The sequence below is a fragment of the Neltuma alba genome, unplaced genomic scaffold, assembly GCF_004799145.2.
Source record: "Neltuma alba isolate B1F8T4 unplaced genomic scaffold, ASM479914v2 tig00011927_pilon, whole genome shotgun sequence".
In the NCBI taxonomy this organism is placed as follows: Eukaryota; Viridiplantae; Streptophyta; class Magnoliopsida; order Fabales; family Fabaceae; genus Neltuma; species Neltuma alba.
The window spans coordinates 129,320-142,210 of NW_021636517.1; positions in this window are offsets into that span (position 1 = coordinate 129,320).

Sequence of the window (12,891 nt, forward strand, 5' to 3'; positions counted from 1 at the left end):
TTTCCTTAGGACCTCATTATAATTCTCCCAAAAAGTTATAGATAAAATTACATCACTAAAAAAAATCAGGGTACTAAGTAAAATCAGGAATAAAATTGTATCTTTAGCCTTCTATATATTGACGTCGCACTGAAGCCTCTGGCACATGCATGCGCGTCATCTGGTCTGATGTGGTGCCATTTCGTGTATGGGAAACTCCACGTCTCTGCAGCTAGCGAAATGACTCCATCTGATACATTTAGTTTCAATTTTTCCATTTATCCACGCCCTTATTCTGAAGTCACTTGTAAAAAAAATCCAAACAAAAGTTATGATTAACCAACATTACTTCTAATTAATGTTACTTATAAATTTTTTTATAAAAAATCTCACTTATATAAAATTATGATAATATAAAATTGCATATGTTCACCACTCGTTCAAATGGGTACTTAATTAGAGTAATTTTATTATTTGAAACTAATAATAAGAATAGAAGAGAGTAGTCCTTAAAACTACAAAATATATTATAAAATTAAAGAATTAAAAACACTTTAAAAGGCTTCCTATATCTAATAGAGACAGAGTAATATTATACTGGAGAATTGAGATCTTTGGAGGAATGATCCCCATTTATTTCTAGTTTCCATTAAAGAATTGGGGTCATTGTAGACAAAATATCTTACTCTTGTTTGTGATGGGGCAAGGAAAGTGCGGTTTTTTCTTGGGCTAATGTAATCTTTAGTTCCTAAAATTTAATCTTATTTTAGTTTTGGTTATTGAAATTTAAAATAAGTGATTTTTTGTTCTTGAAATTTGACCCTATTTTGGTTTTAGTTCCTAAAATTTGAAACCAATGATTTTCATCCCTGAAATTTGACCTCATTTTAATTTTCATCTCTTTTTACAAAGACAAAAACATTGTTCCGGGGATAAAAAAAAATCTGTCGACAAACAAAAACAAAAGCGTCAACTTTCAACGATCAAAATAAAAATGAGTTCAAATTTTTAAAATCAAAATTACTAATTTCAAATTTTAGAAATCAAATAAAATTAAAACGAGATAAAATTTCAGAGACTAATTAATAAAGATGGTGCTAACCTTTTAACTTCAATATGGACCAACAGCTTTTACAAATTCAATTCATCGCTCTTTCAGTGTGCTATTATTGAAGGCAAGGATAGCATGTGCCCGTTCCTTACAAATATGAATGATAGTTAATACATGTTTCTGGTTGGCCACGAAACAACAAAAGAACAAATTATTCATTACAAATAGAAGGATAAGGTAGCAAGGAGCTGGCTTTATATGCCCTCATAAACTTTGAATCATATGTTATATATTATTCTCCATGGATTTTCAAACCTTAAATTTAACCCTCTCTAAATATTTTATTTTCTAAGTGTTCAGGAGGAATTTTCATGATTTAGCCTGAAAAAATTCAAAGCAAAAGACTCGGGACATAGCCTTCCATGCAACCATCTAAACACTGATTTATTCATGAAAAGGCCTAATAAAAAGGTAACCGCAATGGATATTAGGACCGGGTAATGGCCTCCAATGTCATCATCAGTCAAACTTGACGTCTCAATATCACTTTCATCTTCAAATTCCAAATCTTCAATGGAGGTAGGTAAGGAGCTCTGGGTCATAAGCACACGATGTGGCTCCACATCTTGAGTCACATTTAAGATTGCTGTCGAGAAATGCGAGGTGAAGCCAGATTTCTTTGGAAATGCCTGGAAATTAAAACGGTGAATATATAGCGTTGTCACTAAAGTTTCATAGAACCACCAAAATGATGATGGTTGGATTGATTAGGAAAAGAAGTTAGTGTGCTAGCCTTAGGCATTAAAGTGTGTAGAAAGAGCTAGTCAATTTCGAAATGAATTCAGATAATAAGCAAATATTATTGGATTCTAAAGAGTTGCAAGAAAATTATAACCACGTAATTGATTTGGGGAAATACAACAAAGTGAAAAATCCACTCCCCCCGGTCCCAATTATTGGACAAAGTTGTAATGGTAAAGGTGCATCTAGTACCTTGATCTTATTTTCTAAGTGTATACAACATCCTGATCTTTTTATATGGTGCATCTACCACTTTGATCTTGTTTTTTTAGTACATCTAGCACCATAATCTTTAGGATGCTAAAATGTGCTGGATGTGTCGGGAAAATAATATCATGGTGTTGAGTGGTGCATTATAAAAATTACCAAAGTGCCGGATATACATGAAAAATAAGATTAAAATATTTCATGCACCTTTATCCAAAGCCCTGTTTAGTCTTGAATGTATATATAGGGCAAAGATGTGATAGCTATTTATTTATTTTTTTCCAATCTAACTCTTCTTAAATTGTAACAAGTTGTTGGCATGCTTTAATTTTTTGACATTGCAATAAAGAGAAAAATTGGAAACTCACATGTTTTTCTGTACGTCTCTTGCCCTATTTATAAAGCATTCGCAATATGCTTTGTCAGAATCAAGAAAAATCTTAAACCCTATTAACTACGTTGTAAAATTTAATACCTTTTTGACTTTATAGGCACATGCACACACACACAGATGTATATATTTAATACTACCTCCGGTCCTTAATATAAGAGCTTGTCTGACTTTTATTTTGATCCTAAATTCAAGATCCCAATATACTTTATCTCTCATATTTATCTATTTTTTTTCAAGATAATCCTTGTAATAATAGTAGTTCTAGCCAATACTAGTAAAGATATTTTAAAAAAGACAACATCTGTTTATTATAAATAACTAACTTAACTAATTTTTTTAATCTACTTAAATTAGTTAATTAGCTCTTATATTAAAAGCCGATGATAGTAGTATATACATTTTTCAACAAAATAACACTATAATAATAATAAAGATAACATTGTGCATTCATGTGAAAAATTCAATGATATGACTTAGATATAGAACCAAAATAGATATTTTTTCTGACTTGTAAATAAGACCAGAGAAGTAATTTTAAAGATAACATGAAGTCAGTTATTTTTTACTATATGTTAGGAGAAAGTGTAAGATGAAGCAGACTTACAAAGGCAAAGCCACCGGTTTGATATGTTGGTCCTGCCATCATAAAGTGAGACTTATATTTGGAGAGGAAGAGCGTGAGATAAGGAGTTTCATCAAAAATAGCATCCACTCCTCCCTGTTTGGTTCCTCTTGACAATGCCTCATTGTATTCTTCGCGACTTTCTAAAGCCTTTAATTGATCATTCTTCAATCCTATCTGGTTAATCAGAAACCCTTTCACCCACGACCCTTTACGATATCCCACGGACACATTGCTGCTTTTAATCTCATTTTCGTCCTTAAATGAAGGCACTTTCATTTTTCCTTGTGCTAAAATTGATGTCAATTTTGCCGTGTAAACTTGCACTACTAAGATGAATAGGAATGACGTCAGTACCACCATCCATCCTGCAGTTCTGCTTCCACACTTCATAGCATCTGTAATATATCATCGTACATAGAATATTGATATCAAGTGTGCTATGTGATAGAGTACGTAGGCACAAATTGAAACATAATATTATCTCCCGTTCTTAATATAAAAGTTAGTTAATAATTAGATTTGGTCTTAAATATAAGATTTCAATCCATTTTATCCTCTAAATTTGTAATTTATTCTCTAAAATATCCCTATTGATTACATATGTTAAATAGTTTTTATTCAAGAGCTGTCATAATTAAAAAGGATATTTTGGAAAAATCAACTCATATTTGTTACAAAAAACTAATTTAACTAGTTTTCTTAATCTACCCAAATTAGTTAAGTAGCTCTTATATTAAGGATTGGAGGTAGTAACATATAATCAAAGTATACATGCTACGTAAGAGAACTCAGCCGTCTTGTAAACAAGGAAGGGGTTGTTGAAGCAATATTCGTTGGTTCCGACGATTGCTTCTAATACATTTATGATGATAGTTGCAGTCACAAAAATCCCAAGAAGAATTAGCCATAGTGACCATTTGAAAGGTTTGAAGAGGATCCCCTTACTTGTGGAGGCTTTTTTCACCCTTACCAACATTGCCACACTTGAATCTAAATACGGCAACGTGAAATCAACACATTCTGTGCGATGTTCCACCATTGTGATGTCTCCAATTATAGCATCAAGATCCTGCAATATTTTCATACACACAGCGAGTGTTGGAAATGGATCCTACGCATAATACATGCTTATTATGATATCAGTTTATCAAGTGCATGTGAAGGTAAAAACCAATATATATTAAGCATTCATAAGCATACGCACACCAATATCATGGCTGACTTTCCAGTGGAAAATGAAAGATAAATTGATACAAGTAAAACAAGTTGAAAAGAAAAGAATGAAAACTTGCCTCCACTTTCATTTGGTTGCAGAGAAGATCGTCGTAGGTCATGGAAGTATCGCTATTATTTTTCGGCAAGGGAAAAAACTCATAATTATGTAACGAAAATGGCAAAGCATCGACCGCTTTTGAGAACACATTAATGGAAAAGCCAACAACCAGCGGCTTATTACTAGAGCTGTCTACGTCCACAAATTCAGGAAAAGAAGTTGTTCTTGGGACTCCAATCCTCAACTTTGGTGGTTTATCAAATGTGTCACCCGGCCACATTGGATCCTTTAGTTTGTATTCACTAGAAGTCTTATTATCATCACCTTTCTCATGATTTTGATCCAATCCATTTTCAGGGCGCCAAGATCCGATGATCCTTTCTCTGTCCCCGACCACATTGTATATTTCAAGCAACGATGGATCTAGTTGCCCTTTCCTTAAATTAAAATCTATCCCTGACACGCCTTTGAAATTAGTAGCCAGAATTTCACTTCGCAGTTTTGTGCCATTATTGTCTGTGCCTGGCGTCCCTAATGCCATAGCCAATGCTTGGATTGTGTGATAAGCCCACCATCCATAGATAGTTAGGCGACGTCTGCACTTACCAAAGAATTTCTTCTCTATATTCCTACGCTCGTCCGCCTTTTTGTTCGAGTCCACTGGCCTCACTCCCAATGCACCTTGCATGTACGTTTTCAGAGAACGATAATCAGTAAAATTCTCAGTTAGGACTTGGCCAGTATACAAGTTTCTCGTAACCCTAACAAGAGGATTTGTCAAAGAAGATAGCTCTTGGGTAACTATCCAAGCATATCCTTCACCCATCATCTCTTTTTTCCTCGCAGACAAAATAAACCATTCTCCGAAATTCATTCTCATATGGACAAGAAATACATGTGTTCGCATGTCTTTTAACCTGTCAAGAGTAATGTTAATTGCAAGATCTGATGAATATGAAGCAAGGGCAGTCACGTTAGCCATTCGTATGCCCATATCTTTCAAGACATTGGAGAGGCATGGGACAAGGTGACTACCATACTCAGTCTCTTCGTAAATAGGGACGATTGATTGCCACCCAAGAGTTTTAATAAGGTCAGCTATAGCTCGGAACTGAAAGCAGTTAAGGCCTTGATCAGAGTAGATGGAGGATGGCGATGGCGGAGGCAAAAGAGATGGACCAGTCATGGGAAACCAAATAACAGGTACTTGGTATTGCTCACCCAGTCTCACTATAAACCTTGCTTGCTCTGAATTTCGGGGCCCCAATATTGCATGTACTGTTTTATTCTCTATCAGATATAAAGCTTTTTGCATGCATATTCAAAGGTTGTCTCCAAGTTCTATCACCTTGATCTCTCCATGTCAACATAAAGTAAAGCCTATTTTGCATAACAAAATAGGTCTACTCTACACTAACTTTGGAGAGGCAGGAGACAGGAATGGAGACCAACCAACAAAAAAAGAAAAAAGACCACGTTAATAAATAAAATGATGTCCCTATTTATGACTAACCAAAACGTAAATGAGGGGAAATGACATATTGAGATCACTTTTCGATCGAGGTTCTAACTTTTATCATAACCAATATTTAACTAATGCATGCAACTGTAGCAATTTTGCAATGAGTTTTCAAAATTTGGCACTAATATATGAAAATTTGCAACGAATTGCCCCGCTTATAACATGAAAGATTGGGAACACTTGCTACTAGGATTTGACACTACTCATACTCTACAATCTACTACGAAGTACTCACTAATATAATAATCTGTAACTAGATGTCTAGAATTTAACATGGAATATCTGAGAGCAAAAAGTCACTATATAATTTTATATGATTATTAATGACCAAAGGTTCTTTAATTTATGAATATTGATCCCAAAATGAAATTAATTAAATTAAAATTTTGGTCCCAAAGTCATTCCCCCCGAATTGTGGCCTTGATTAAAAATTCATGATTATTAAAAAAGCCAGTTGTCTTAAAGAAATACAAATAAAAAATACACATTTTTAAATATAAATATGTTTTTACAAGGACCATATGATAAATTCTTAAAAGAAAATCTCAAATTCGAAGCATCTTATTGACACTACTAGATTGCATCTTCTTTTACGCGCGCGCATATGGAAATCTGGACCAACCTCCTTGTAGAAGTGTTTAACTGTGTCTCATACTATTGTCCTATTCAGGTCTTAGTCATTTTGGGACGCGAATAAATAGGCCCAAAAATTTTTAGAATGGGACAAAAGAGGAATGGAATAAAAATATGTCAGATGAAACAGGACATAGGACAAGGGTGTCTCATCCTAATATATTATCTCTCTCTTTTTCAAAAATTTTATAAACTTATTTTACTCATCATTATAATAATATTAGAATTTTTATGATTATGTTGTTTACTAGTTTTTTTTGGTATAGATTATATAATGTTTTTTAGTAGATATTTTGAGTCTATAAGTTTTTCATATTTCAAAATGAAACATTTTTCTTTGCTAATTTTTTATTATTGTCAATGTTTGGTCAATTTTTATTTATTTACTTTATATAATTTTTATCATGAATTCTTATATGCTCTAAGTATATTTGGTTTTGGAATTAAAAAAAAGTTAAAAAAATTCACAAAAAAAAAATTATATGGGTCATTCCTGTCCCGTCTTGGTCATGGCCATTAGGACGGGATGGGAAGGAACACAGAACGAAAAAGCCTTCCGGTCCTGAAAACTACAAACCCCATTGTATGTTTGTGTGGGGGATTTAAAAAACAAAAATATTTGAATATGTTAAATTTATGTTAAAATTTATATTTTGTTTTTCAAACTTCAGAGTTTTTATTAACAGCAAGAGCATCAATATATGATTCGTTTTTCAAGGACTAATTGAAGGTATCTATTTTATTTTTTTTCCCCATAGTCAATGGTGACCGTATCGCAAATAATATAACCTATCAACTAATTATTGTTTACCATTTTAGAAGATGGAGATTGGAGTACAGCAGTGGTGTTGTTACCTGCTTCTGCCGCTGTGACGACATCGTTCTGAGGAACATCCCTGACCGTCAGGTTGATCTTGGTGGCTGTATCAGGGTGAAGGGAATTGTAATCTTCGACGGCGAGGGCGAGGCTGTTGTTAACCATTTTGCCAAGTGTAGAATTGAGATCAAGAATGACGCCTACTGGTATTGTGATTCATTTCTATACAAAATTATCTGGCTAGACCTATAGTACGAAAGTGAAGCCCCGTATCGGAAGAAAGCAAACGCGAACGCGCAGAACTCCATGGGAAGACCGAAGACTGAAGACTTGAAGACCGAAGAGGTCAAGAGGATAAGGATTATGTACCTTGTATCAATGGATGTGCCACACGTGTCTTCAATCCCCTCCTTTGAATTTAATTAATTAAGGGTCTTATGTATACCTTAAATGAACATATATTATTATTGTCTAAAAAAGAAACACTGGTAATTTTGATCATCTTCACCCTTATTTAAACATATGCACTTTTTTTAAGAAAAATATAAATAATAGAAATGAAGTTGTAAACAAGAATTAATGATTTTGAGAGGAAGTTAATTATCAATATTCCAACTTTATATTTAAAGCCTATGTTCAGCTGGGTTTCAAAAATGACATGCATCTTTTATAATCCCCTCATTTCCTTACTTTTCCTTCCTTCGTCGTTCTTTGTTTCTTCCATTTTGATGAGGCAATTGCTGGTAGCCTTCAGATCATTCACTATGCAATGGGTAAAGTAAATATCAATAAAAATTCAATTTGATGATGACACAATTAAGTTTAAGGGTGTGTTTGCCTCAAAAAAAAAAAAAAGAGGGGAGGAGAGAGATTTTAATGGAGGGAAGGGGAGGAGGGGGGCGTTTTTGTGATACAATGTAATGGCTAGCATCCCTCCTTCCCTAGTAGGCGTGTTTTTTAGTGCAAGCTAAAATATTACTTTTTCCCTTCAAATTTTCTAATTTGGGAAGGGAGTATTATGGGGGGAAAGGACGGAAAATCTTAACAACATTTTCCTTCCTTTTTAAAAATTTTAGCCACCCAAATAAGGGGATCTATACCCTCCGCTCCCGTCCTTTCTCCTCATTCCAAACAAACTGTTTTTGTTGTGAGTTATAAATATCGATGAAAACGGTTGTAAATATATATTTAGTTTGCAACGGCTTTCATATTTAAAATTACCTGCACCAACATTTACAGCTCATCTTTTAATAGGGTTTTGTGAATCATAATTATTATTGGATTAAATTTGAGAGCCAAGTGTCATTTTCCCAAACCTATTTCCCTTTTCAGTTTCCACCACAAATTTTCCCCAAAATTTGATTGTTTGCATAATTTCAAATCCCCTCCATCCTTTGCCCTAAACTCTTTTCAAAATGCCCCAGAATTTTTTTTTTAAAAAAAAAACGTGAACGACAAGAGTTCACTACACCTAGAGATTGCCAAGAAGTTATTTGTCTAATTTGGTTTTTTTGCGGAGAAACAGTAATCAATTAATATTATATAGGTCCTTCAATATGATTATAATTTTTTATAGTAATTTATAATTAATATTGATTCATGTAAATCCTTACATAAAGTTATAAAAAAATACTATGAAGTTTAAAAAATATATATAGTTAGTAAAAAATCTTAAAGCAAGCAAGCAAGCAGTCCGTACGAATTCTGATGTAAAAACTGATAGCACGTCCACGCCCACTTATTATAAAACTTTTAAATAATTACTCCTCCGGTCCTATTTATAGGGCAGAAAGATAAGGTATTTTTTTGTCCTATTTATAGGGCACTGAGAGAAAATTTTTATATAGATGTACAATTTTACCCTTCATTTATTATTGTGTAGACTTTGTTTATATTAGGTATAATGTATATTAAATAGGAATAAAGCTGAAAAGTCATTAAATTTTAAATGAGAGTTAATAAAATTTAAGGTTTTTCTTAGTCTGTGTGAAACATGTTGGAAGTGCCTTATAAATAGGATCAGAAGAATACTTTTTTTTTTTGGTAATTTCATAATGATTTCCCTTCTTCTATGATCTTTGTGTAACATCCCAAATTTTGGGTATAGAAGTATCAGAATTAGCCTAAAAAAGACAGGTTATTGGACCCCATTCAACAGTAATCTTAAAAATATGAAATGAAAATAATAAGGTTTTTAGGGACTAAACTACAAAATAAGAAAGTTTTGAAATTAAAATGTGAATAAAGTGAGAGATTCTAGCAAAGTCTAAGGGTCTAGGAATGAGAAAAGGAGATGAAGGTGGGTCAGAGGTTGTGCTAGAGACCTCAAAAAAATGATTCTTGAAGTTAAGTCCGAACAAAGATTAAATCGTAAAGTTGAGAAATTTCGGGTCAAAAGGGTAATTTTGGAAAATAAACCCAAAAATTTCAGAAAATTATAGAAAATTTTCATAAAATGGGAAATGAGACGTTGAGGCTTATTTGAGATTGGGGGTATTCATGAGACCCAATAGCCTGCCAACCCTGCCAAAAAATGCCCAGTCTAGCACAAAAAATACAACCCAAGAAAAAAAAAGGAGGGGCATTTTCGGGCCGGGTTAATCACAGGTAGGTTCGGGCCGCGAGCACAGCGTGCAATCCTGCCCTTTTGACCCTGCCCAAAATATATATAATTATTTATATTATAATATTTTTTTTTAGAATTATAATATATATAGTGTAATATTAATATACTATATTTTATTGTACTTCAATGACCAAAAAGAACATTACTCCCTTATATTATTAGACTTTATATTTTTAAATTTCTATTTTTTTAAAAAATATGCCACTTTTTTAACTTTTCTAAATTATCTTGCTGTGTACTATAATTATCTTTTAACTTTTTCATGTTGACATTACTTCATATATCATAAAATAATACTAATTATACCAATTTAATGTAATATATCGATCTCTATAAGTCATATTAAACTATAAGTTAATAATATAATTACATATGTTAATATAGTTTGTATTTTTTATTATATTTGTTATTTTCTCAACTTTGTGGAGATTAATGCAAATCATTGGGATTTTAAGGCTTTAATTACAATTGTTTATTGTCTTATTTTTAATAAATTATGGGTATTGTTAAATTTTTAAAGCATGGATATCTGTTAAGACATACGACAGTATTTTAAATTTCATAACTTAGAGTGTGTTTGGGTGACCCCCCAAACCATGGTTTGGGGAATAAGTCACCCAAACACCCCCTCCAAAAACCAAAACCATGGTTTTGACTCCAAAACCATAGTTTTGGAAAAAGCAAAAAATTTTTACTTTTGGAGAAAAAAGGGAGAGTGTGAGAGCCTATATGATATGTATCTAGTTATTTTTTTTATAAACATATTTTTTGATAAACATATTTAATCTTATATTTTATAAATATATATACACATTAATTATTTATTAATTATATTATCTTATGTATTATTAATTATGTTGGTAAAAAATATATTATTAACAATTTTATTCCTTCAAATTAAAATATATCATAAAATCTATTTTTTTTAATTATCATATTAACTTATGTCTTTTTTTTAGTAATTTGTATATATAAAAAGTGTTTCTGATAACAACTATTCAAACACTCCCACTTCTCAGAATCACTTTTTTACAAAATCTATTCTTCACAGAATCTATTCTCCCCATAATCTATTTTCCAGAATCACTTTTCTAAATCACGGTTTGGTTTCATCCAAACACACCCTTAAGTCATAATTTTAGATAAAGGAAACTCGTCTTATCCAGTCTGCAATAGCCAAACTCAAAATAATTTGGTTTTCTATTAGGCAAAACCAAACAGTACAGTCCGTTCATCTTTTCGGACTGGTCATAGGCATGGGTCCTAGCCCCCTGGCCCATAAACACCTCTATTTGAGATTCTGGTGGCTGCATCATGATGAAGGGAATAGTAGTCTTCCACGGCGAGGGCGAGGCTGTTCTTAACCATTTTGCCAAGTGTAGAATTGAGATCAAGAGTGACGCCTACTGATACTCCTGCAGCCGTCATGGAAGGCCCTAGCAATAACAGTACTAAGACCAATTGAGAGACAATATGCTTTTCCGCAACTCTGCCATTGTCGATGATCGATCTTTCTGACTACCTTCTGACTACTCTTCCTTCTCTTGCAATATACGCCCCAATCTTCAATATTATTGTTGTACTCCCATCGTCTCTTATAAAATCTAATTTTTTAAATGAACTTACTCTTTTTTATAAGATTTTTTTTGAGTTTGTCTAGATATTAAATGTAGTGTTACTTATTTTACTCCTAATTTAATATATTTAATACATTTTTTTTATTTATCTTATTATTACTCTCTCATATTTATCTATTTATATAGAGGTATATTTAGAAAAAAATTATATTTATTACATATTAATTACTTTTAACTATTAATTATTTTTTAAATCATATAATTTAATTTAAAAGATCTTATATTAAGAAACATAGTAGTATTTATTTTTCTTTTGTCCTCGTTTACTTTTCAAAGGTCATTAACATTGTGATTGATTTCCATGCAAAACTATATGGCTGGACATTTAATGCGAAATGAAGCCCCGTATCGGAAGAAAGCAAAAGCGAGCGCACAGGGCTCCACGGGAAGACCGAAGACCGAAGAGGATAAGGATTATGTACCTTGTATCAATGGATGTGCGACACGTGTTCTCAATCCCATCCTTTGAATTTAATTAACTAAGTCTTATTTATACTTTAAATAAACATATATTATTATTGTCTGAAAAAGAAATACTAGTAATTTTGATCATCTTCACCCTTATTTAAACATATGCACTTTTTTAAGAAAAATATAAATAATAGAAATGAACAAGTACCAATGATTTCGAAAGGAAGCTAATTATCAATATTCCAACTTCATATGTAAAGTCAATGATCAACTGGCTTTCAAAATTGACATGCACCTGTTATAATCCCCTCATTTCCTTACTTTTTCTTGCTTCGTCGTTCTTTGTTTCTTCCATTTTGATGAGGCAGCTGATAATGGTAGGTTGCCTTCAAATCATTCGCTATGTAACGGGTAAAGTCAATATCAATAAGAATTCAATTCGATGACGGCACAATTAAATTTAAGGGTGGGTTTGGCTGAAAAGAGGAGAGAAAAGAAATTTTTTTTTAATATTATCTTATTTAAATTGATAAGGGGAAGTGAGAGGGGAAGGGAGAGAATTTTTTATGATATGATAAGAATGTAATAATTACCATCTCTTTCCTGTATTATGTAAGATTAAAAGGGTAACATGAGAATGTTAAAAATTAATTGTAGACATATTAGTTAGAGTAAGCTAATATGTTATTTTTTTTCCTTTTCAAATCCCCTGTTTGAGAGGGGAGGGTTATGAGGGGAAAAGAGGGGGAAATTTTTTTCTTTCCTCTTAAAAATTTTAGCAAGCCAAATAAAGAGGGGATAGCAAAATCCCCCCTAGCCCGCCGTTCCCCACCCCTCCTCTCCTCATGCCAAACAAGCACTTTTTGTTGAAAGGTGAGTTATAAATATCAATAAAAACGGTTGTAAATATATGTT